The following is a 16,094-nucleotide window of genomic DNA, read 5'->3' on the forward strand; positions in this document are numbered from 1 at the left end:
CGCATTCGCCGGGAAATAAATAAATACATATTAATAAAATTAAAATTAAAATTAAAAATACAAAACCGGACTAAAAAGGGGTGCAACACGAGGACTTCCCAGGGGGTCACCCATCCTAGTACTACTCTCGCCCAAGCACGCTTAACTGCGGAGTTCTGATGGGATCCGGTGCATTAGTGCTGGTATGATCGCACCCGACATATTCTCGCCTCCATTTCCCTATAAACCCCTTCCGCTACCGTTCTATTGCCCTTCCGACGCATTCGCCGGGAAATAAATAAATACATATTAATAAAATTAAAATTAAAATTAAAAATATAAAACCGGACTAAAAAGGGGTGCAACACGAGGACTTCCAAGCACGCTTAACTGCGGAGTTCTGATGGGATCCGGTGCATTAGTGCTGGTATGATCGCACCCGACATATTCTCGCCTCCATTTCCCTATAAACCCCTTCCGCTACCGTTCTATTGCCCTTCCGACGCATTCGCCGGGAAATAAATAAATACATATTAATAAAATTAAAATTAAAATTAAAAATACAAAACCGGACTAAAAAGGGGTGCAACACGAGGACTTCCCAGGGGGTCACCCATCCTAGTACTACTCTCGCCCAAGCACGCTTAACTGCGGAGTTCTGATGGGATCCGGTGCATTAGTGCTGGTATGATCGCACCCGACATATTCTCGCCTCCATTTCCCTATAAACCCCTTCCGCTACCGTTCTATTGCCCTTCCGACGCATTCGCCGGGAAATAAATAAATACATATTAATAAAATTAAAATTAAAATTAAAAATACAAAACCGGACTAAAAAGGGGTGCAACACGAGGACTTCCCAGGGGGTCACCCATCCTAGTACTACTCTCGCCCAAGCACGCTTAACTGCGGAGTTCTGATGGGATCCGGTGCATTAGTGCTGGTATGATCGCACCCGACATATTCTCGCCTCCATTTCCCTATAAACCCCTTCCGCTACCGTTCTATTGCCCTTCCGACGCATTCGCCGGGAAATAAATAAATACATATTAATAAAATTAAAATTAAAATTAAAAATACAAAACCGGACTAAAAAGGGGTGCAACGCGAGGACTTCCCAGGGGGTCACCCATCCTAGTACTACTCTCGCCCAAGCACGCTTAACTGCGGAGTTCTGATGGGATCCGGTGCATTAGTGCTGGTATGATCGCACCCGACATATTCTCGCCTCCATTTCCCTATAAACCCCTTCCGCTACCGTTCTATTGCCCTTCCGACGCATTCGCCGGGAAATAAATAAATACATATTAATAAAATTAAAATTAAAATTAAAAATACAAAACCGGACTAAAAAGGGGTGCAACACGAGGACTTCCCAGGGGGTCACCCATCCTAGTACTACTCTCGCCCAAGCACGCTTAACTGCGGAGTTCTGATGGGATCCGGTGCATTAGTGCTGGTATGATCGCACCCGACATATTCTCGCCTCCATTTCCCTATAAACCCCTTCCGCTACCGTTCTATTGCCCTTCCGACGCATTCGCCGGGAAATAAATAAATACATATTAATAAAATTAAAATTAAAATTAAAAATACAAAACCGGACTAAAAAGGGGTGCAACACGAGGACTTCCCAGGGGGTCACCCATCCTAGTACTACTCTCGCCCAAGCACGCTTAACTGCGGAGTTCTGATGGGATCCGGTGCATTAGTGCTGGTATGATCGCACCCGACATATTCTCGCCTCCATTTCCCTATAAACCCCTTCCGCTACCGTTCTATTGCCCTTCCGACGCATTCGCCGGGAATAAATAAATACATATTAATAAAATTAAAATTAAAATTAAAAATACAAAACCGGACTAAAAAGGGGTGCAACACGAGGACTTCCCAGGGGGTCACCCATCCTAGTACTACTCTCGCCCAAGCACGCTTAACTGCGGAGTTCTGATGGGATCCGGTGCATTAGTGCTGGTATGATCGCACCCGACATATTCTCGCCTCCATTTCCCTATAAACCCCTTCCGCTACCGTTCTATTGCCCTTCCGACGCATTCGCCGGGAAATAAATAAATACATATTAATAAAATTAAAATTAAAATTAAAAATACAAAACCGGACTAAAAAGGGGTGCAACACGAGGACTTCCCAGGGGGTCACCCATCCTAGTACTACTCTCGCCCAAGCACGCTTAACTGCGGAGTTCTGATGGGATCCGGTGCACTAGTGCTGGTATGATCGCACCCGACATATTCTCGCCTCCATTTCCCTATAAACCCCTTCCGCTACCGTTCTATTGCCCTTCCGACGCATTCGCCGGGAAATAAATAAATACATTTTAATAAAATTAAAATTAAAATTAAAAATACAAAACCGGACTAAAAAGGGGTGCAACACGAGGACTTCCCAGGGGGTCACCCATCCTAGTACTACTCTCGCCCAAGCACGCTTAACTGCGGAGTTCTGATGGGATCCGGTGCATTAGTGCTGGTATGATCGCACCCGACATATTCTCGCCTCCATTTCCCTATAAACCCCTTCCGCTACCGTTCTATTGCCCTTCCGACGCATTCGCCGGGAAATAAATAAATACATATTAATAAAATTAAAATTAAAATTAAAAATACAAAACCGGACTAAAAAGGGGTGCAACACGAGGACTTCCCAGGGGGTCACCCATCCTAGTACTACTCTCGCCCAAGCACGCTTAACTGCGGAGTTCTGATGGGATCCGGTGCATTAGTGCTGGTATGATCGCACCCGACATATTCTCGCCTCCATTTCCCTATAAACCCCTTCCGCTACCGTTCTATTGCCCTTCCGACGCATTCGCCGGGAAATAAATAAATACATATTAATAAAATTAAAATTAAAATTAAAAATACAAAACCGGACTAAAAAGGGGTGCAACACGAGGACTTCCCAGGGGGTCACCCATCCTAGTACTACTCTCGCCCAAGCACGCTTAACTGCGGAGTTCTGATGGGATCCGGTGCATTAGTGCTGGTATGATCGCACCCGACATATTCTCGCCTCCATTTCCCTATAAACCCCTTCCGCTACCGTTCTATTGCCCTTCCGACGCATTCGCCGGGAAATAAATAAATACATATTAATAAAATTAAAATTAAAATTAAAAATACAAAACCGGACTAAAAAGGGGTGCAACACGAGGACTTCCCAGGGGGTCACCCATCCTAGTACTACTCTCGCCCAAGCACGCTTAACTGCGGAGTTCTGATGGGATCCGGTGCATTAGTGCTGGTATGATCGCACCCGACATATTCTCGCCTCCATTTCCCTATAAACCCCTTCCGCTACCGTTCTATTGCCCTTCCGACGCATTCGCCGGGAAATAAATAAATACATATTAATAAAATTAAAATTAAAATTAAAAATACAAAACCGGACTAAAAAGGGGTGCAACACGAGGACTTCCCAGGGGGTCACCCATCCTAGTACTACTCTCGCCCAAGCACGCTTAACTGCGGAGTTCTGATGGGATCCGGTGCATTAGTGCTGGTATGATCGCACCCGACATATTCTCGCCTCCATTTCCCTATAAACCCCTTCCGCTACCGTTCTATTGCCCTTCCGACGCATTCGCCGGGAAATAAATAAATACACATTAATAAAATTATAAAATTAAAAATACAAAACCGGACTAAAAAGGGGTGCAACACGAGGACTTCCCAGGGGGTCACCCATCCTAGTACTACTCTCGCCTAAGCACGCTTAACTGCGGAGTTCTGATGGGATCCGGTGCATTAGTGCTGGTATGATCGCACCCGACATATTCTCGCCTCCATTTCCCTATAAACCCCTTCCGCTACCGTTCTATTGCCCTTCCGACGCATTCGCCGGGAAATAAATAAATACATATTAATAAAATTAAAATTAAAATTAAAAATACAAAACCGGACTAAAAAGGGGTGCAACACGAGGACTTCCCAGGGGGTCACCCATCCTAGTACTACTCTCGCCCAAGCACGCTTAACTGCGGAGTTCTGATGGGATCCGGTGCATTAGTGCTGGTATGATCGCACCCGACATATTCTCGCCTCCATTTCCCTATAAACCCCTTCCGCTACCGTTCTATTGCCCTTCCGACGCATTCGCCGGGAAATAAATAAATACATATTAATAAAATTAAAATTAAAATTAAAAATACAAAACCGGACTAAAAAGGGGTGCAACACGAGGACTTCCCAGGGGGTCACCCATCCTAGTACTACTCTCGCCCAAGCACGCTTAACTGCGGAGTTCTGATGGGATCCGGTGCATTAGTGCTGGTATGATCGCACCCGACATATTCTCGCCTCCATTTCCCTATAAACCCCTTCCGCTACCGTTCTATTGCCCTTCCGACGCATTCGCCGGGAAATAAATAAATACATATTAATAAAATTAAAATTAGAATTAAAAATACAAAACCGGACTAAAAAGGGGTGCAACACGAGGACTTCCCAGGGGGTCACCCATCCTAGTACTACTCTCGCCCAAGCACGCTTAACTGCGGAGTTCTGATGGGATCCGGTGCATTAGTGCTGGTATGATCGCACCCGACATATTCTCGCCTCCATTTCCCTATAAACCCCTTCCGCTACCGTTCTATTGCCCTTCCGACGCATTCGCCGGGAAATAAATAAATACATATTAATAAAATTAAAATTAAAATTAAAAATACAAAACCGGACTAAAAAGGGGTGCAACACGAGGACTTCCCAGGGGGTCACCCATCCTAGTACTACTCTCGCCCAAGCACGCTTAACTGCGGAGTTCTGATGGGATCCGGTGCATTAGTGCTGGTATGATCGCACCCGACATATTCTCGCCTCCATTTCCCTATAAACCCCTTCCGCTACCGTTCTATTGCCCTTCCGACGCATTCGCCGGGAAATAAATAAATACATATTAATAAAATTAAAATTAAAATTAAAAATACAAAACCGGACTAAAAAGGGGTGCAACACGAGGACTTCCAAGCACGCTTAACTGCGGAGTTCTGATGGGATCCGGTGCATTAGTGCTGGTATGATCGCACCCGACATATTCTCGCCTCCATTTCCCTATAAACCCCTTCCGCTACCGTTCTATTGCCCTTCCGACGCATTCGCCGGGAAATAAATAAATACATATTAATAAAATTAAAATTAAAATTAAAAATACAAAACCGGACTAAAAAGGGGTGCAACACGAGGACTTCCCAGGGGGTCACCCATCCTAGTACTACTCTCGCCCAAGCACGCTTAACTGCGGAGTTCTGATGGGATCCGGTGCATTAGTGCTGGTATGATCGCACCCGACATATTCTCGCCTCCATTTCCCTATAAACCCCTTCCGCTACCGTTCTATTGCCCTTCCGACGCATTCGCCGGGAAATAAATAAATACATATTAATAAAATTAAAATTAAAATTAAAAATACAAAACCGGACTAAAAAGGGGTGCAACACGAGGACTTCCCAGGGGGTCACCCATCCTAGTACTACTCTCGCCCAAGCACGCTTAACTGCGGAGTTCTGATGGGATCCGGTGCATTAGTGCTGGTATGATCGCACCCGACATATTCTCGCCTCCATTTCCCTATAAACCCCTTCCGCTACCGTTCTATTGCCCTTCCGACGCATTCGCCGGGAAATAAATAAATACATATTAATAAAATTAAAATTAAAATTAAAAATACAAAACCGGACTAAAAAGGGGTGCAACACGAGGACTTCCCAGGGGGTCACCCATCCTAGTACTACTCTCGCCCAAGCACGCTTAACTGCGGAGTTCTGATGGGATCCGGTGCATTAGTGCTGGTATGATCGCACCCGACATATTCTCGCCTCCATTTCCCTATAAACCCCTTCCGCTACCGTTCTATTGCCCTTCCGACGCATTCGCCGGGAAATAAATAAATACATATTAATAAAATTAAAATTAAAATTAAAAATACAAAACCGGACTAAAAAGGGGTGCAACACGAGGACTTCCCGGGGGGTCACCCATCCTAGTACTACTCTCGCCCAAGCACGCTTAACTGCGGAGTTCTGATGGGATCCGGTGCATTAGTGCTGGTATGATCGCACCCGACATATTCTCGCCTCCATTTCCCTATAAACCCCTTCCGCTACCGTTCTATTGCCCTTCCGACGCATTCGCCGGGAAATAAATAAATACATATTAATAAAATTAAAATTAAAATTAAAAATACAAAACCGGACTAAAAAGGGGTGCAACACGAGGACTTCCCAGGGGGTCACCCATCCTAGTACTACTCTCGCCCAAGCACGCTTAACTGCGGAGTTCTGATGGGATCCGGTGCATTAGTGCTGGTATGATCGCACCCGACATATTCTCGCCTCCATTTCCCTATAAACCCCTTCCGCTACCGTTCTATTGCCCTTCCGACGCATTCGCCGGGAAATAAATAAATACATATTAATAAAATTAAAATTAAAATTAAAAATACAAAACCGGACTAAAAATGGGTGCAACACGAGGACTTCCCAGGGGGTCACCCATCCTAGTACTACTCTCGCCCAAGCACGCTTAACTGCGGAGTTCTGATGGGATCCGGTGCATTAGTGCTGGTATGATCGCACCCGACATATTCTCGCCTCCATTTCCCTATAAACCCCTTCCGCTACCGTTCTATTGCCCTTCCGACGCATTCGCCGGGAAATAAATAAATACATTTTAATAAAATTAAAATTAAAATTAAAAATACAAAACCGGACTAAAAAGGGGTGCAACACGAGGACTTCCCAGGGGGTCACCCATCCTAGTACTACTCTCGCCCAAGCACGCTTAACTGCGGAGTTCTGATGGGATCCGGTGCATTAGTGCTGGTATGATCGCACCCGACATATTCTCGCCTCCATTTCCCTATAAACCCCTTCCGCTACCGTTCTATTGCCCTTCCGACGCATTCGCCGGGAAATAAATAAATACATATTAATAAAATTAAAATTAGAATTAAAAATACAAAACCGGACTAAAAAGGGGTGCAACACGAGGACTTCCCAGGGGGTCACCCATCCTAGTACTACTCTCGCCCAAGCACGCTTAACTGCGGAGTTCTGATGGGATCCGGTGCATTAGTGCTGGTATGATCGCACCCGACATATTCTCGCCTCCATTTCCCTATAAACCCCTTCCGCTACCGTTCTATTGCCCTTCCGACGCATTCGCCGGGAAATAAATAAATACATATTAATAAAATTAAAATTAAAATTAAAAATACAAAACCGGACTAAAAAGGGGTGCAACACGAGGACTTCCCGGGGGGTCACCCATCCTAGTACTACTCTCGCCCAAGCACGCTTAACTGCGGAGTTCTGATGGGATCCGGTGCATTAGTGCTGGTATGATCGCACCCGACATATTCTCGCCTCCATTTCCCTATAAACCACTTCCGCTACCGTTCTATTGCCCTTCCGACGCATTCGCCGGGAAATAAATAAATACATATTAATAAAATTAAAATTAAAATTAAAAATACAAAACCGGACTAAAAAGGGGTGCAACACGAGGACTTCCCGGGGGGTCACCCATCCTAGTACTACTCTCGCCCAAGCACGCTTAACTGCGGAGTTCTGATGGGATCCGGTGCATTAGTGCTGGTATGATCGCACCCGACATATTCTCGCCTCCATTTCCCTATAAACCCCTTCCGCTACCGTTCTATTGCCCTTCCGACGCATTCGCCGGGAAATAAATAAATACATATTAATAAAATTAAAATTAAAATTAAAAATACAAAACCGGACTAAAAAGGGGTGCAACACGAGGACTTCCCGGGGGGTCACCCATCCTAGTACTACTCTCGCCCAAGCACGCTTAACTGCGGAGTTCTGATGGGATCCGGTGCATTAGTGCTGGTATGATCGCACCCGACATATTCTCGCCTCCATTTCCCTATAAACCCCTTCCGCTACCGTTCTATTGCCCTTCCGACGCATTCGCCGGGAAATAAATAAATACATATTAATAAAATTAAAATTAAAATTAAGAATACAAAACCGGACTAAAAAGGGTTGCAACACGAGGACTTCCCGGGGGGTCACCCATCCTAGTACTACTCTCGCCCAAGCACGCTTAACTGCGGAGTTCTGATGGGATCCGGTGCATTAGTGCTGGTATGATCGCACCCGACATATTCTCGCCTCCATTTCCCTATAAACCCCTTCCGCTACCGTTCTATTGCCCTTCCGACGCATTCGCCGGGAAATAAATAAATACATATTAATAAAATTAAAATTAAAATTAAAAATACAAAACCGGACTAAAAAGGGGTGCAACACGAGGACTTCCCAGGGGGTCACCCATCCTAGTACTACTCTCGCCCAAGCACGCTTAACTGCGGAGTTCTGATGGGATCCGGTGCATTAGTGCTGGAATGATCGCACCCGACATATTCTCGCCTCCATTTCCCTATAAACCCCTTCCGCTACCGTTCTATTGCCCTTCCGACGCATTCGCCGGGAAATAAATAAATACGTATTAATAAAATTAAAATTAAAATTAAAAATACAAAACCGGACTAAAAAGGGGTGCAACACGAGGACTTCCCAGGGGGTCACCCATCCTAGTACTACTCTCGCCCAAGCACGCTTAACTGCGGAGTTCTGATGGGATCCGGTGCATTAGTGCTGGTATGATCGCACCCGACATATTCTCGCCTCCATTTCCCTATAAACCCCTTCCGCTACCGTTCTATTGCCCTTCCGACGCATTCGCCGGGAAATAAATAAATACATATTAATAAAATTAAAATTAAAATTAAAAATACAAAACCGGACTAAAAAGGGGTGCAACACGAGGACTTCCCAGGGGGTCACCCATCCTAGTACTACTCTCGCCCAAGCACGCTTAACTGCGGAGTTCTGATGGGATCCGGTGCATTAGTGCTGGTATGATCGCACCCGACATATTCTCGCCTCCATTTCCCTATAAACCCCTTCCGCTACCGTTCTATTGCCCTTCCGACGCATTCGCCGGGAAATAAATAAATACATATTAATAAAATTAAAATTAAAATTAAAAATACAAAAACCGGACTAAAAAGGGGTGCAACACGAGGACTTCCCAGGGGGTCACCCATCCTAGTACTACTCTCGCCCAAGCACGCTTAACTGCGGAGTTCTGATGGGATCCGGTGCATTAGTGCTGGTATGATCGCACCCGACATATTCTCGCCTCCATTTCCCTATAAACCCCTTCCGCTACCGTTCTATTGCCCTTCCGACGCATTCGCCGGGAAATAAATAAATACATATTAATAAAATTAAAATTAAAATTAAAAATTCAAAACCGGACTAAAAAGGGGTGCAACACGAGGACTTCCCAGGGGGTCACCCATCCTAGTACTACTCTCGCCCAAGCACGCTTAACTGCGGAGTTCTGATGGGATCCGGTGCATTAGTGCTGGTATGATCGCACCCGACATATTCTCGCCTCCATTTCCCTATAAACCCCTTCCGCTACCGTTCTATTGCCCTTCCGACGCATTCGCCGGGAAATAAATAAATGCATAATAATAAAATTAAAATTAAAATTAAAAATACAAAACCGGACTAAAAAGGGGTGCAACACGAGGACTTCCCAGGGGGTCACCCATCCTAGTACTACTCTCGCCCAAGCACGCTTAACTGCGGAGTTCTGATGGGATCCGGTGCATTAGTGCTGGTATGATCGCACCCGACATATTCTCGCCTCCATTTCCCTATAAACCCCTTCCGCTACCGTTCTATTGCCCTTCCGACGCATTCGCCGGGAAATAAATAAATACATATTAATAAAATTAAAATTAAAAATACAAAACCGGACTAAAAAGGGGTGCAACACGAGGACTTCCCAGGGGGTCACCCATCCTAGTACTACTCTCGCCCAAGCACGCTTAACTGCGGAGTTCTGATGGGATCCGGTGCATTAGTGCTGGTATGATCGCACCCGACATATTCTCGCCTCCATTTCCCTATAAACCCCTTCCGCTACCGTTCTATTGCCCTTCCGACGCATTCGCCGGGAAATAAATAAATACATATTAATAAAATTAAAATTAAAATTAAAAATACAAAACCGGACTAAAAAGGGGTGCAACACGCGGACTTCCCAGGGGGTCACCCATCCTAGTACTACTCTCGCCCAAGCACGCTTAACTGCGGAGTTCTGATGGGATCCGGTGCATTAGTGCTGGTATGATCGCACCCGACATATTCTCGCCTCCATTTCCCTATAAACCCCTTCCGCTACCGTTCTATTGCCCTTCCGACGCATTCGCCGGGAAATAAATAAATACATATTAATAAAATTAAAATTAAAATTAAAAATACAAAACCGGACTAAAAAGGGGTGCAACACGAGGACTTCCCCGGGGGTCACCCATCCTAGTACTACTCTCGCCCAAGCACGCTTAACTGCGGAGTTCTGATGGGATCCGGTGCATTAGTGCTGGTATGATCGCACCCGACATATTCTCGCCTCCATTTCCCTATAAACCCCTTCCGCTACCGTTCTATTGCCCTTCCGACGCATTCGCCGGGAAATAAATAAATACATATTAATAAAATTAAAATTAAAATTAAAAATACAAAACCGGACTAAAAAGGGGTGCAACACGAGGACTTCCCAGGGGGTCACCCATCCTAGTACTACTCTCGCCCAAGCACGCTTAACTGCGGAGTTCTGATGGGATCCGGTGCATTAGTGCTGGAATGATCGCACCCGACATATTCTCGCCTCCATTTCCCTATAAACCCCTTCCGCTACCGTTCTATTGCCCTTCCGACGCATTCGCCGGGAAATAAATAAATACGTATTAATAAAATTAAAATTAAAATTAAAAATACAAAACCGGACTAAAAAGGGGTGCAACACGAGGACTTCCCAGGGGGTCACCCATCCTAGTACTACTCTCGCCCAAGCACGCTTAACTGCGGAGTTCTGATGGGATCCGGTGCATTAGTGCTGGTATGATCGCACCCGACATATTCTCGCCTCCATTTCCCTATAAACCCCTTCCGCTACCGTTCTATTGCCCTTCCGACGCATTCGCCGGGAAATAAATAAATACATATTAATAAAATTAAAATTAAAATTAAAAATACAAAACCGGACTAAAAAGGGGTGCAACACGAGGACTTCCCAGGGGGTCACCCATCCTAGTACTACTCTCGCCCAAGCACGCTTAACTGCGGAGTTCTGATGGGATCCGGTGCATTAGTGCTGGTATGATCGCACCCGACATATTCTCGCCTCCATTTCCCTATAAACCCCTTCCGCTACCGTTCTATTGCCCTTCCGACGCATTCGCCGGGAAATAAATAAATACATATTAATAAAATTAAAATTAAAATTAAAAATACAAAAACCGGACTAAAAAGGGGTGCAACACGAGGACTTCCCAGGGGGTCACCCATCCTAGTACTACTCTCGCCCAAGCACGCTTAACTGCGGAGTTCTGATGGGATCCGGTGCATTAGTGCTGGTATGATCGCACCCGACATATTCTCGCCTCCATTTCCCTATAAACCCCTTCCGCTACCGTTCTATTGCCCTTCCGACGCATTCGCCGGGAAATAAATAAATACATATTAATAAAATTAAAATTAAAATTAAAAATTCAAAACCGGACTAAAAAGGGGTGCAACACGAGGACTTCCCAGGGGGTCACCCATCCTAGTACTACTCTCGCCCAAGCACGCTTAACTGCGGAGTTCTGATGGGATCCGGTGCATTAGTGCTGGTATGATCGCACCCGACATATTCTCGCCTCCATTTCCCTATAAACCCCTTCCGCTACCGTTCTATTGCCCTTCCGACGCATTCGCCGGGAAATAAATAAATGCATAATAATAAAATTAAAATTAAAATTAAAAATACAAAACCGGACTAAAAAGGGGTGCAACACGAGGACTTCCCAGGGGGTCACCCATCCTAGTACTACTCTCGCCCAAGCACGCTTAACTGCGGAGTTCTGATGGGATCCGGTGCATTAGTGCTGGTATGATCGCACCCGACATATTCTCGCCTCCATTTCCCTATAAACCCCTTCCGCTACCGTTCTATTGCCCTTCCGACGCATTCGCCGGGAAATAAATAAATACATATTAATAAAATTAAAATTAAAAATACAAAACCGGACTAAAAAGGGGTGCAACACGAGGACTTCCCAGGGGGTCACCCATCCTAGTACTACTCTCGCCCAAGCACGCTTAACTGCGGAGTTCTGATGGGATCCGGTGCATTAGTGCTGGTATGATCGCACCCGACATATTCTCGCCTCCATTTCCCTATAAACCCCTTCCGCTACCGTTCTATTGCCCTTCCGACGCATTCGCCGGGAAATAAATAAATACATATTAATAAAATTAAAATTAAAATTAAAAATACAAAACCGGACTAAAAAGGGGTGCAACACGAGGACTTCCCAGGGGGTCACCCATCCTAGTACTACTCTCGCCCAAGCACGCTTAACTGCGGAGTTCTGATGGGATCCGGTGCATTAGTGCTGGTATGATCGCACCCGACATATTCTCGCCTCCATTTCCCTATAAACCCCTTCCGCTACCGTTCTATTGCCCTTCCGACGCATTCGCCGGGAAATAAATAAATACATATTAATAAAATTAAAATTAAAATTAAAAATACAAAACCGGACTAAAAAGGGGTGCAACACGAGGACTTCCCAGGGGGTCACCCATCCTACTACTCTCGCCCAAGCACGCTTAACTGCGGAGTTCTGATGGGATCCGGTGCATTAGTGCTGGTATGATCGCACCCGACATATTCTCGCCTCCATTTCCCTATAAACCCCTTCCGCTACCGTTCTATTGCCCTTCCGACGCATTCGCCGGGAAATAAATAAATACATATTAATAAAATTAAAATTAAAATTAAAAATACAAAACCGGACTAAAAAGGGGTGCAACACGAGGACTTCCCAGGGGGTCACCCATCCTAGTACTACTCTCGCCCAAGCACGCTTAACTGCGGAGTTCTGATGGGATCCGGTGCATTAGTGCTGGTATGATCGCACCCGACATATTCTCGCCTCCATTTCCCTATAAACCCCTTCCGCTACCGTTCTATTACCCTTCCGACGCATTCGCCGGGAAATAAATAAATACATATTAATAAAATTAAAATTAAAATTAAAAATACAAAACCGGACTAAAAAGGGGTGCAACACGAGGACTTCCCAGGGGGTCACCCATCCTAGTACTACTCTCGCCCAAGCACGCTTAACTGCGGAGTTCTGATGGGATCCGGTGCATTAGTGCTGGTATGATCGCACCCGACATATTCTCGCCTCCATTTCCCTATAAACCCCTTCCGCTACCGTTCTATTGCCCTTCCGACGCATTCGCCGGGAAATAAATAAATACATAATAATAAAATTAAAATTAAAATTAAAAATACAAAACCGGACTAAAAAGGGGTGCAACACGAGGACTTCCCAGGGGGTCACCCATCCTAGTACTACTCTCGCCCAAGCACGCTTAACTGCGGAGTTCTGATGGGATCCGGTGCATTAGTGCTGGTATGATCGCACCCGACATATTCTCGCCTCCATTTCCCTATAAACCCCTTCCGCTACCGTTCTATTGCCCTTCCGACGCATTCGCCGGGAAATAAATAAATACATATTAATAAAATTAAAATTAAAAATACAAAACCGGACTAAAAAGGGGTGCAACACGAGGACTTCCCAGGGGGTCACCCATCCTAGTACTACTCCCGCCCAAGAACGCTTAACTGCGGAGTTCTGATGGGATCCGGTGCATTAGTGCTGGTATGATCGCACCCGACATATTCTCGCCTCCATTTCCCTATAAACCCCTTCCGCTACCGTTCTATTGCCCTTCCGACGCATTCGCCGGGAAATAAATAAATACATATTAATAAAATTAAAATAAAAATTAAAAATACAAAACCGGACTAAAAAGGGGTGCAACACGAGGACTTCCCAGGGGGTCACCCATCCTAGTACTACTCTCGCCCAAGCACGCTTAACTGCGGAGTTCTGATGGGATCCGGTGCATTAGTGCTGGTATGATCGCACCCGACATATTCTCGCCTCCATTTCCCTATAAACCCCTTCCGCTACCGTTCTATTGCCCTTCCGACGCATTCGCCGGGAAATAAATAAATACATATTAATAAAATTAAAATTAAAATTAAAAATACAAAACCGGACTAAAAAGGGGTGCAACACGCGGACTTCCCAGGGGGTCACCCATCCTAGTACTACTCTCGCCCAAGCACGCTTAACTGCGGAGTTCTGATGGGATCCGGTGCATTAGTGCTGGTATGATCGCACCCGACATATTCTCGCCTCCATTTCCCTATAAACCCCTTCCGCTACCGTTCTATTGCCCTTCCGACGCATTCGCCGGGAAATAAATAAATACGTATTAATAAAATTAAAATTAAAATTAAAAATACAAAACCGGACTAAAAAGGGGTGCAACACGAGGACTTCCCAGGGGGTCACCCATCCTAGTACTACTCTCGCCCAAGCACGCTTAACTGCGGAGTTCTGATGGGATCCGGTGCATTAGTGCTGGTATGATCGCACCCGACATATTCTCGCCTCAATTTCCCTATAAACCCCTTCCGCTACCGTTCTATTGCCCTTCCGACGCATTCGCCGGGAAATAAATAAATACGTATTAATAAAATTAAAATTAAAATTCAAAATACAAAACCGGACTAAAAAGGGGTGCAACACGAGGACTTCCCAGGGGGTCACCCATCCTAGTACTACTCTCGCCCAAGCACGCTTAACTGCGGAGTTCTGATGGGATCCGGTGCATTAGTGCTGGTATGATCGCACCCGACATATTCTCGCCTCCATTTCCCTATAAACCCCTTCCGCTACCGTTCTATTGCCCTTCCGACGCATTCGCCGGGAAATAAATAAATACGTATTAATAAAATTAAAATTAAAATTAAAAATACAAAACCGGACTAAAAAGGGGTGCAACACGAGGACTTCCCAGGGGGTCACCCATCCTAGTACTACTCTCGCCCAAGCACGCTTAACTGCGGAGTTCTGATGGGATCCGGTGCATTAGTGCTGGTATGATCGCACCCGACATATTCTCGCCTCCATTTCCCTATAAACCCCTTCCGCTACCGTTCTATTGCCCTTCCGACGCATTCGCCGGGAAATAAATAAATACGTATTAATAAAATTAAAATTAAAATTAAAAATACAAAACCGGACTAAAAAGGGGTGCAACACAAGGACTTCCCAGGGGGTCACCCATCCTAGTACTACTCTCGCCCAAGCACGCTTAACTGCGGAGTTCTGATGGGATCCGGTGCATTAGTGCTGGTATGATCGCACCCGACATATTCTCGCCTCCATTTCCCTATAAACCCCTTCCGCTACCGTTCTATTGCCCTTCCGACGCATTCGCCGGGAAATAAATAAATACGTATTAATAAAATTAAAATTAAAATTAAAAATACAAAACCGGACTAAAAAGGGGTGCAACACGAGGACTTCCACTGCGGAGTTCTGATGGGATCCGGTGCATTAGTGCTGGTATGATCGCACCCGACATATTCTCGCCTCCATTTCCCTATAAACCCCTTCCGCTACCGTTCTATTGCCCTTCCGACGCATTCGCCGGGAAATAAATAAATACGTATTAATAAAATTAAAATTAAAATTAAAAATACAAAACCGGACTAAAAAGGGGTGCAACACGAGGACTTCCACTGCGGAGTTCTGATGGGATCCGGTGCATTAGTGCTGGTATGATCGCACCCGACATATTCTCGCCTCCATTTCCCTATAAACCCCTTCCGCTACCGTTCTATTGCCCTTCCGACGCATTCGCCGGGAAATAAATAAATACATATTAATAAAATTAAAATTGAAATTAAAAATACAAAACCGGACTAAAAAGGGGTGCAACACGAGGACTTCCCCGGGGGTCACCCATCCTAGTACTACTCTCGCCCAAGCACGCTTAACTGCGGAGTTCTGATGGGATCCGGTGCATTAGTGCTGGTATGATCGCACCCGACATATTCTCGCCTCCATTTCCCTATAAACCCCTTCCGCTACCGTTCTATTGCCCTTCCGACGCATTCGCCGGGAAATAAATA

General features: G+C 45.4%; 59 non-coding genes across 59 annotated transcripts; all 59 read right to left on the reverse strand.

Annotated features, from left to right (window-relative positions):
• Positions 1-77: 77 nt before the first annotated feature.
• Positions 78-196, reverse strand: LOC132297732 (5S ribosomal RNA). The gene has a single exon (XR_009479391.1). It is a non-coding gene; the product is annotated as a 5S ribosomal RNA (ribosomal RNA).
• A 363-nt stretch (positions 197-559) lies between these two features.
• LOC132297744 (5S ribosomal RNA) lies at positions 560-678 on the reverse strand. The gene has a single exon (XR_009479393.1). It is a non-coding gene; the product is annotated as a 5S ribosomal RNA (ribosomal RNA).
• A 139-nt stretch (positions 679-817) lies between these two features.
• Positions 818-936, reverse strand: LOC132297755 (5S ribosomal RNA). Its single transcript, XR_009479396.1, has one exon. It is a non-coding gene; the product is annotated as a 5S ribosomal RNA (ribosomal RNA).
• Positions 937-1,075: 139 nt separating this feature from the next.
• Positions 1,076-1,194, reverse strand: LOC132296821 (5S ribosomal RNA). The gene has a single exon (XR_009478709.1). It is a non-coding gene; the product is annotated as a 5S ribosomal RNA (ribosomal RNA).
• Positions 1,195-1,333: 139 nt separating this feature from the next.
• On the reverse strand, positions 1,334-1,452 carry LOC132297767 (5S ribosomal RNA). Its single transcript, XR_009479401.1, has one exon. It is a non-coding gene; the product is annotated as a 5S ribosomal RNA (ribosomal RNA).
• A 139-nt stretch (positions 1,453-1,591) lies between these two features.
• Positions 1,592-1,710, reverse strand: LOC132297779 (5S ribosomal RNA). Its single transcript, XR_009479406.1, has one exon. It is a non-coding gene; the product is annotated as a 5S ribosomal RNA (ribosomal RNA).
• Positions 1,711-1,848: 138 nt separating this feature from the next.
• Positions 1,849-1,967, reverse strand: LOC132297792 (5S ribosomal RNA). The gene has a single exon (XR_009479411.1). It is a non-coding gene; the product is annotated as a 5S ribosomal RNA (ribosomal RNA).
• Positions 1,968-2,106: 139 nt separating this feature from the next.
• Positions 2,107-2,225, reverse strand: LOC132296830 (5S ribosomal RNA). Its single transcript, XR_009478717.1, has one exon. It is a non-coding gene; the product is annotated as a 5S ribosomal RNA (ribosomal RNA).
• Positions 2,226-2,364: 139 nt separating this feature from the next.
• Positions 2,365-2,483, reverse strand: LOC132297803 (5S ribosomal RNA). Its single transcript, XR_009479415.1, has one exon. It is a non-coding gene; the product is annotated as a 5S ribosomal RNA (ribosomal RNA).
• Positions 2,484-2,622: 139 nt separating this feature from the next.
• LOC132297816 (5S ribosomal RNA) lies at positions 2,623-2,741 on the reverse strand. Its single transcript, XR_009479417.1, has one exon. It is a non-coding gene; the product is annotated as a 5S ribosomal RNA (ribosomal RNA).
• Positions 2,742-2,880: 139 nt separating this feature from the next.
• LOC132297828 (5S ribosomal RNA) lies at positions 2,881-2,999 on the reverse strand. The gene has a single exon (XR_009479420.1). It is a non-coding gene; the product is annotated as a 5S ribosomal RNA (ribosomal RNA).
• A 139-nt stretch (positions 3,000-3,138) lies between these two features.
• Positions 3,139-3,257, reverse strand: LOC132297840 (5S ribosomal RNA). Its single transcript, XR_009479429.1, has one exon. It is a non-coding gene; the product is annotated as a 5S ribosomal RNA (ribosomal RNA).
• A 139-nt stretch (positions 3,258-3,396) lies between these two features.
• On the reverse strand, positions 3,397-3,515 carry LOC132297852 (5S ribosomal RNA). The gene has a single exon (XR_009479432.1). It is a non-coding gene; the product is annotated as a 5S ribosomal RNA (ribosomal RNA).
• A 135-nt stretch (positions 3,516-3,650) lies between these two features.
• Positions 3,651-3,769, reverse strand: LOC132296973 (5S ribosomal RNA). The gene has a single exon (XR_009478853.1). It is a non-coding gene; the product is annotated as a 5S ribosomal RNA (ribosomal RNA).
• Positions 3,770-3,908: 139 nt separating this feature from the next.
• Positions 3,909-4,027, reverse strand: LOC132297864 (5S ribosomal RNA). Its single transcript, XR_009479434.1, has one exon. It is a non-coding gene; the product is annotated as a 5S ribosomal RNA (ribosomal RNA).
• A 139-nt stretch (positions 4,028-4,166) lies between these two features.
• LOC132297876 (5S ribosomal RNA) lies at positions 4,167-4,285 on the reverse strand. Its single transcript, XR_009479438.1, has one exon. It is a non-coding gene; the product is annotated as a 5S ribosomal RNA (ribosomal RNA).
• Positions 4,286-4,424: 139 nt separating this feature from the next.
• Positions 4,425-4,543, reverse strand: LOC132297887 (5S ribosomal RNA). Its single transcript, XR_009479441.1, has one exon. It is a non-coding gene; the product is annotated as a 5S ribosomal RNA (ribosomal RNA).
• Positions 4,544-4,682: 139 nt separating this feature from the next.
• Positions 4,683-4,801, reverse strand: LOC132297899 (5S ribosomal RNA). Its single transcript, XR_009479445.1, has one exon. It is a non-coding gene; the product is annotated as a 5S ribosomal RNA (ribosomal RNA).
• A 363-nt stretch (positions 4,802-5,164) lies between these two features.
• LOC132297911 (5S ribosomal RNA) lies at positions 5,165-5,283 on the reverse strand. Its single transcript, XR_009479452.1, has one exon. It is a non-coding gene; the product is annotated as a 5S ribosomal RNA (ribosomal RNA).
• Positions 5,284-5,422: 139 nt separating this feature from the next.
• Positions 5,423-5,541, reverse strand: LOC132297922 (5S ribosomal RNA). The gene has a single exon (XR_009479457.1). It is a non-coding gene; the product is annotated as a 5S ribosomal RNA (ribosomal RNA).
• Positions 5,542-5,680: 139 nt separating this feature from the next.
• Positions 5,681-5,799, reverse strand: LOC132297934 (5S ribosomal RNA). The gene has a single exon (XR_009479460.1). It is a non-coding gene; the product is annotated as a 5S ribosomal RNA (ribosomal RNA).
• A 139-nt stretch (positions 5,800-5,938) lies between these two features.
• Positions 5,939-6,057, reverse strand: LOC132296766 (5S ribosomal RNA). The gene has a single exon (XR_009478657.1). It is a non-coding gene; the product is annotated as a 5S ribosomal RNA (ribosomal RNA).
• Positions 6,058-6,196: 139 nt separating this feature from the next.
• On the reverse strand, positions 6,197-6,315 carry LOC132297945 (5S ribosomal RNA). The gene has a single exon (XR_009479462.1). It is a non-coding gene; the product is annotated as a 5S ribosomal RNA (ribosomal RNA).
• A 139-nt stretch (positions 6,316-6,454) lies between these two features.
• LOC132296763 (5S ribosomal RNA) lies at positions 6,455-6,573 on the reverse strand. The gene has a single exon (XR_009478654.1). It is a non-coding gene; the product is annotated as a 5S ribosomal RNA (ribosomal RNA).
• A 139-nt stretch (positions 6,574-6,712) lies between these two features.
• Positions 6,713-6,831, reverse strand: LOC132297957 (5S ribosomal RNA). Its single transcript, XR_009479465.1, has one exon. It is a non-coding gene; the product is annotated as a 5S ribosomal RNA (ribosomal RNA).
• Positions 6,832-6,970: 139 nt separating this feature from the next.
• LOC132297970 (5S ribosomal RNA) lies at positions 6,971-7,089 on the reverse strand. The gene has a single exon (XR_009479469.1). It is a non-coding gene; the product is annotated as a 5S ribosomal RNA (ribosomal RNA).
• A 139-nt stretch (positions 7,090-7,228) lies between these two features.
• Positions 7,229-7,347, reverse strand: LOC132296768 (5S ribosomal RNA). The gene has a single exon (XR_009478659.1). It is a non-coding gene; the product is annotated as a 5S ribosomal RNA (ribosomal RNA).
• A 139-nt stretch (positions 7,348-7,486) lies between these two features.
• Positions 7,487-7,605, reverse strand: LOC132296770 (5S ribosomal RNA). The gene has a single exon (XR_009478660.1). It is a non-coding gene; the product is annotated as a 5S ribosomal RNA (ribosomal RNA).
• A 139-nt stretch (positions 7,606-7,744) lies between these two features.
• Positions 7,745-7,863, reverse strand: LOC132296771 (5S ribosomal RNA). Its single transcript, XR_009478661.1, has one exon. It is a non-coding gene; the product is annotated as a 5S ribosomal RNA (ribosomal RNA).
• A 139-nt stretch (positions 7,864-8,002) lies between these two features.
• On the reverse strand, positions 8,003-8,121 carry LOC132296969 (5S ribosomal RNA). Its single transcript, XR_009478849.1, has one exon. It is a non-coding gene; the product is annotated as a 5S ribosomal RNA (ribosomal RNA).
• Positions 8,122-8,260: 139 nt separating this feature from the next.
• LOC132296841 (5S ribosomal RNA) lies at positions 8,261-8,379 on the reverse strand. The gene has a single exon (XR_009478728.1). It is a non-coding gene; the product is annotated as a 5S ribosomal RNA (ribosomal RNA).
• Positions 8,380-8,518: 139 nt separating this feature from the next.
• On the reverse strand, positions 8,519-8,637 carry LOC132297982 (5S ribosomal RNA). The gene has a single exon (XR_009479474.1). It is a non-coding gene; the product is annotated as a 5S ribosomal RNA (ribosomal RNA).
• Positions 8,638-8,776: 139 nt separating this feature from the next.
• On the reverse strand, positions 8,777-8,895 carry LOC132297993 (5S ribosomal RNA). The gene has a single exon (XR_009479478.1). It is a non-coding gene; the product is annotated as a 5S ribosomal RNA (ribosomal RNA).
• A 140-nt stretch (positions 8,896-9,035) lies between these two features.
• LOC132298005 (5S ribosomal RNA) lies at positions 9,036-9,154 on the reverse strand. Its single transcript, XR_009479481.1, has one exon. It is a non-coding gene; the product is annotated as a 5S ribosomal RNA (ribosomal RNA).
• A 139-nt stretch (positions 9,155-9,293) lies between these two features.
• Positions 9,294-9,412, reverse strand: LOC132298016 (5S ribosomal RNA). The gene has a single exon (XR_009479487.1). It is a non-coding gene; the product is annotated as a 5S ribosomal RNA (ribosomal RNA).
• A 139-nt stretch (positions 9,413-9,551) lies between these two features.
• On the reverse strand, positions 9,552-9,670 carry LOC132298027 (5S ribosomal RNA). The gene has a single exon (XR_009479493.1). It is a non-coding gene; the product is annotated as a 5S ribosomal RNA (ribosomal RNA).
• A 133-nt stretch (positions 9,671-9,803) lies between these two features.
• Positions 9,804-9,922, reverse strand: LOC132298038 (5S ribosomal RNA). Its single transcript, XR_009479499.1, has one exon. It is a non-coding gene; the product is annotated as a 5S ribosomal RNA (ribosomal RNA).
• A 139-nt stretch (positions 9,923-10,061) lies between these two features.
• On the reverse strand, positions 10,062-10,180 carry LOC132296754 (5S ribosomal RNA). The gene has a single exon (XR_009478645.1). It is a non-coding gene; the product is annotated as a 5S ribosomal RNA (ribosomal RNA).
• Positions 10,181-10,319: 139 nt separating this feature from the next.
• LOC132296866 (5S ribosomal RNA) lies at positions 10,320-10,438 on the reverse strand. Its single transcript, XR_009478751.1, has one exon. It is a non-coding gene; the product is annotated as a 5S ribosomal RNA (ribosomal RNA).
• A 139-nt stretch (positions 10,439-10,577) lies between these two features.
• Positions 10,578-10,696, reverse strand: LOC132296842 (5S ribosomal RNA). Its single transcript, XR_009478729.1, has one exon. It is a non-coding gene; the product is annotated as a 5S ribosomal RNA (ribosomal RNA).
• A 139-nt stretch (positions 10,697-10,835) lies between these two features.
• On the reverse strand, positions 10,836-10,954 carry LOC132298050 (5S ribosomal RNA). The gene has a single exon (XR_009479502.1). It is a non-coding gene; the product is annotated as a 5S ribosomal RNA (ribosomal RNA).
• A 139-nt stretch (positions 10,955-11,093) lies between these two features.
• LOC132298062 (5S ribosomal RNA) lies at positions 11,094-11,212 on the reverse strand. Its single transcript, XR_009479506.1, has one exon. It is a non-coding gene; the product is annotated as a 5S ribosomal RNA (ribosomal RNA).
• Positions 11,213-11,352: 140 nt separating this feature from the next.
• On the reverse strand, positions 11,353-11,471 carry LOC132298074 (5S ribosomal RNA). The gene has a single exon (XR_009479509.1). It is a non-coding gene; the product is annotated as a 5S ribosomal RNA (ribosomal RNA).
• Positions 11,472-11,610: 139 nt separating this feature from the next.
• Positions 11,611-11,729, reverse strand: LOC132298087 (5S ribosomal RNA). Its single transcript, XR_009479516.1, has one exon. It is a non-coding gene; the product is annotated as a 5S ribosomal RNA (ribosomal RNA).
• Positions 11,730-11,868: 139 nt separating this feature from the next.
• LOC132298098 (5S ribosomal RNA) lies at positions 11,869-11,987 on the reverse strand. The gene has a single exon (XR_009479523.1). It is a non-coding gene; the product is annotated as a 5S ribosomal RNA (ribosomal RNA).
• Positions 11,988-12,120: 133 nt separating this feature from the next.
• Positions 12,121-12,239, reverse strand: LOC132298110 (5S ribosomal RNA). The gene has a single exon (XR_009479533.1). It is a non-coding gene; the product is annotated as a 5S ribosomal RNA (ribosomal RNA).
• A 139-nt stretch (positions 12,240-12,378) lies between these two features.
• Positions 12,379-12,497, reverse strand: LOC132298121 (5S ribosomal RNA). Its single transcript, XR_009479544.1, has one exon. It is a non-coding gene; the product is annotated as a 5S ribosomal RNA (ribosomal RNA).
• Positions 12,498-12,636: 139 nt separating this feature from the next.
• Positions 12,637-12,752, reverse strand: LOC132297180 (5S ribosomal RNA). The gene has a single exon (XR_009479049.1). It is a non-coding gene; the product is annotated as a 5S ribosomal RNA (ribosomal RNA).
• Positions 12,753-12,891: 139 nt separating this feature from the next.
• Positions 12,892-13,010, reverse strand: LOC132298124 (5S ribosomal RNA). Its single transcript, XR_009479546.1, has one exon. It is a non-coding gene; the product is annotated as a 5S ribosomal RNA (ribosomal RNA).
• A 139-nt stretch (positions 13,011-13,149) lies between these two features.
• Positions 13,150-13,268, reverse strand: LOC132298125 (5S ribosomal RNA). Its single transcript, XR_009479547.1, has one exon. It is a non-coding gene; the product is annotated as a 5S ribosomal RNA (ribosomal RNA).
• Positions 13,269-13,407: 139 nt separating this feature from the next.
• On the reverse strand, positions 13,408-13,526 carry LOC132298126 (5S ribosomal RNA). Its single transcript, XR_009479548.1, has one exon. It is a non-coding gene; the product is annotated as a 5S ribosomal RNA (ribosomal RNA).
• A 133-nt stretch (positions 13,527-13,659) lies between these two features.
• Positions 13,660-13,778, reverse strand: LOC132296980 (5S ribosomal RNA). The gene has a single exon (XR_009478860.1). It is a non-coding gene; the product is annotated as a 5S ribosomal RNA (ribosomal RNA).
• A 139-nt stretch (positions 13,779-13,917) lies between these two features.
• Positions 13,918-14,036, reverse strand: LOC132298127 (5S ribosomal RNA). The gene has a single exon (XR_009479549.1). It is a non-coding gene; the product is annotated as a 5S ribosomal RNA (ribosomal RNA).
• Positions 14,037-14,175: 139 nt separating this feature from the next.
• On the reverse strand, positions 14,176-14,294 carry LOC132296755 (5S ribosomal RNA). Its single transcript, XR_009478646.1, has one exon. It is a non-coding gene; the product is annotated as a 5S ribosomal RNA (ribosomal RNA).
• A 139-nt stretch (positions 14,295-14,433) lies between these two features.
• On the reverse strand, positions 14,434-14,552 carry LOC132298128 (5S ribosomal RNA). The gene has a single exon (XR_009479550.1). It is a non-coding gene; the product is annotated as a 5S ribosomal RNA (ribosomal RNA).
• Positions 14,553-14,691: 139 nt separating this feature from the next.
• LOC132298129 (5S ribosomal RNA) lies at positions 14,692-14,810 on the reverse strand. The gene has a single exon (XR_009479551.1). It is a non-coding gene; the product is annotated as a 5S ribosomal RNA (ribosomal RNA).
• A 139-nt stretch (positions 14,811-14,949) lies between these two features.
• Positions 14,950-15,068, reverse strand: LOC132298131 (5S ribosomal RNA). Its single transcript, XR_009479553.1, has one exon. It is a non-coding gene; the product is annotated as a 5S ribosomal RNA (ribosomal RNA).
• A 139-nt stretch (positions 15,069-15,207) lies between these two features.
• LOC132296782 (5S ribosomal RNA) lies at positions 15,208-15,326 on the reverse strand. Its single transcript, XR_009478672.1, has one exon. It is a non-coding gene; the product is annotated as a 5S ribosomal RNA (ribosomal RNA).
• A 565-nt stretch (positions 15,327-15,891) lies between these two features.
• Positions 15,892-16,010, reverse strand: LOC132296867 (5S ribosomal RNA). Its single transcript, XR_009478752.1, has one exon. It is a non-coding gene; the product is annotated as a 5S ribosomal RNA (ribosomal RNA).
• Between the last annotated feature and the right edge of the window lie 84 nt (positions 16,011-16,094).

This window comes from Cornus florida, unplaced genomic scaffold, assembly GCF_030987335.1.
Source record: "Cornus florida cultivar Cherokee Brave unplaced genomic scaffold, ASM3098733v1 CherokeeBrave_3.0.0_Hap2_Chr02, whole genome shotgun sequence".
Lineage (NCBI taxonomy): Eukaryota > Viridiplantae > Streptophyta > Magnoliopsida > Cornales > Cornaceae > Cornus > Cornus florida.